A 3,524-nucleotide genomic window follows, 5' to 3' on the forward strand; every position below is an offset into this window, starting at 1 on the left:
ACAGGGTTTCTCTGTGAGGTCTTGGCTGTCCTGAAAGACTCCCCATTGACTAGGCTGGACTTGAACTCACAGACTTCCTCCTGCCTCTATCTCCTTACTGCTGAGATCAAAGGTATGCACCACCATGCCTGGGTACAATGTGTTCTTAATGGCCTTAAAAGGGACCCTGTGAACTGAAGAATTCAGTTACAAATGGTACCTGGAATAGGCAAATTAAGGCCCCTTGAATCTGTAGAATTACAAGGCAGTAGCAACCAGAAGGCTCTTTGGGGTAGTTATGAAGGCTTTGTCTTTCACAGATAAAGAAACTGAGGCTTGGTAACACAAAAGATAATGGTAGGATTGGAGTTAACTTCTAGCTCATACTTGAGGCTCTACGAGGCTGTTGGCTCAATGCCTTTGTGCAAGCCGAAGATGTATTATTATTAGTAAAGTAGTTCAGTAATAAAAAGTCAGTCATAATTGAATTTCTTTGCTACGAAAACCATCAAATAGCCCTGAAACACCTTTTACCCCTTGTTTAAATCCGATTCATTTTAATGATAAATTATTTAAAAGCAAGTTTTAAAAAAAATAAAATCTTAAGTGCTATTAAAAATTGATTAGAAATGCATTATTCTCTCATTGACCCAGTTTAGATTGTTTTTTAAGTTTGTTTTTTGGTCAAAGCTAATAAATTTGAGTAGATGTCTCAAATAGACAGATTGTAATCATTGGATCACCAGTCAATTAATCACAACTTCATAAATATTGACTTCATATTAAAGTTAGTTTCCATTCCTGAAAGACCATTTATCGTTTGTTTTACATGTATACACCCCACCTAGATTGTGGTGAAAGCTAAGAAAACTCTTAAAAATTATACTGAAAATTAATCAGAGGTTCTGGCCCAGTTGTTTAGGTGAAAGGATGAGAGGTTTCATCCTTTCAAAGGTTGGGGATTTTGAGCTAAGACATCCCAAGATGATGGCAGAAAAAAAGTATTTCTTATTGAAGCAGAAAGGTTGGGATGTTCTACAGTGTCTTCGTGTTTTACTTATGAATACACTGCTAAGTGTTTTCCACTTTCATTTCAAAAACCCATTCATGCCTTTGTTCATTCAGTGCCTGTTCCTTAGAAGTATGAAGAAAAGATAATTCAGAAAAAGTTCTCTCATAGAGCTTACAGTCTGTCCCAAATGTTGTCTGCATTGGCTCAAAGCAAAATCTGGCTCCTTGGGTAGCAATAGAAATTGTACATCAAGTTCAGATGTAAGCACAGCATCATGCCCACAGAACAAATAAGCATAAGGAGTTATTAATTTGTTCTCTCCACCAATATTTAAGTACTTTTATGTGCTAGGCACTTGTCTAATGGCTGGGTGTAAAACTGTGAATCAAACAAACAAGATCACTGGCATCATTTATCCACTGAACAAATATTTATTGATTATCAATAATGTGCCAGTCACTGGACAAGAAACGAGGCATTTTATGAAGCTGACAACCAAGTCTAGCATGCATATTGCATCCTAAAGGAGCTAGATCTTCAGTAATTTCTCTCCTGGATAATCTTATTGTTGGTTTGCTCCTGGCCATTGTGACATAGCAGGTTATAATGTTAAATATTTTAAAATGTTGCAAATTGGGTGATTGTTTTAAATTATGTCATTTTAAGAGAACATTTTATTTCCACCTGAGGCTAAATGTTGCTTCACGAATGTTTTTGAATGGTAGGAGATAAATGAAGGAAATATCACATCTTGTAATATTGTAACACGGATCACTAAGGTTGGAGAGTTTGTAGGGTTTTCCAGAAGACTCTGGGGCATAGGAAACCAACTTCCAGATAGCTGTTTTCCACATCAGTTGACCATGTGAGCACATCTATTTTCTTTTGCTTTCATTTTGTGTGTGAACAAAAGTGCCAAGGTGATGCTCCTACATAGGAACCCCAAAGTCAGATTACCCTCAAAGTGAACAGTTTTAACTATTTCCTGAAAACCCACAATTAATTGACATTTGTTTGAGAACAGAACAGCTTTCACAAAAGAGCATCCTGAATTTGGCCATTGTATCTTCAGCAGCTGGCTCGAGTCTTGTCAAGTTGCTTTTCCTAGAAGCCAGAGCTCCATGCTTTGTTGTTGTTGCTGCTGCTGTTCTACAAGTTAGTTACATTGATAATATGTTTGCTGACTCATCAGTCACTGATTTGATACTTGCATATGCATTTGATACACAGTTAAGAGCCTGTTGGCAAAGCGGAGGAGCTGGTAGGCAACCCCACCAGTGCTGTCCACCTGCCTGGGCGGTAGATGGTCACAACATCTCTGCGGGCATTCCTTCTCTAAGCTGCATGTCAGAGAGCCGAGAAAAGTCACCTCTTTTAGGTTTAAAATAAAAACCATATAAAACACTAGACCTTGTTGTTAAATCAAATTATATCACAAAAGAGCTATCAAACACAGAAGTCTATCATATGGTGATAAGGCAAGATATGAGTGACTGAGGTGCTCTCAGGGATGAGGGGGTCACCCAGGAGACCTTTTTGAAAAGTCAGAAGTACCAGGGAAGTACTATGAAAGGTACCACATGGAGCACAAACACTGAAACTCTTCTGTTGGCTTATTTCAGCTTCGAAAGGCCAGAAATGAGGCCAAGAGTTGTGGCGTATGCCCTTCATCCCAACACTCAGTGGGCAAAGGCAGCGGTATCTCTGTGACTTCCAGGTCAGCCTGACCTACAAAGCAAGTTCCAGGATGGCCAGCGCTACGCAGTGAGACCCTGACTCTGAAAACCCAAACCCAAACAAGACGAAACCAAAGTAACAACAAAAACCCAGCCAGAAACGGGAATAGAGGAATTCAGTCAGCATTTAACAATTCAACTTAACAAACTCACATACGGATGCCCCAAGAAGAGTGAAGATTCATGAATTTATAAAGGAAGAAATCAGTTCCCAGTGATTTGTATCTGTCACGAGTGTGTTAGATTTGGTTACTGTGACCCGAGGAAACATATACAAAAAGGGAAAGATTTATTTTGCATTGCAATTTCAGAGGTCTCGGTCCACCGCTGTTGGGCTGGGGTTGGGCGAACCTGACAGCAGGGAGCATGCTGTGGAGCAGAGCTGATGGCTCCTGGTGGTGAAAAGCAGGGTTTACAGCGCCTTCCAATGGAGGAAGGTCATTGCCCCAGTTTGTTTCTGCTTCTGTGATAATTATCGTGGCAAAAAGCAACTCTGGGAGAAGAGGATTCATTGGATTACACGTCCCAGGCTGCACTCCATCACTGATGGAAGTCAGGGCAGGAACTGGAGCAGAGACCATGGAGGAAGGTGCCTGTCTTAGTCAGGGTTTCTATTCCTGTACAAACATCATGACCAAGAAGCAAATTGGGGAAGAAAGGGTTTATTCAGCTTACAATTCCATACTGCTGTTTATCACCAAGGAAGTCAGGACTGGAACTCAAGCAGGTCAGGAAGCAGGAGCTGATGCAGAAGCCATGGAGGGATGTTCTTTACTGGCTTGCTTCCCCTGGCTTGC

The sequence above is a fragment of the Mus caroli genome, chromosome 14 (assembly GCF_900094665.2).
Source record: "Mus caroli chromosome 14, CAROLI_EIJ_v1.1, whole genome shotgun sequence".
NCBI lineage: Eukaryota > Metazoa > Chordata > Mammalia > Rodentia > Muridae > Mus > Mus caroli.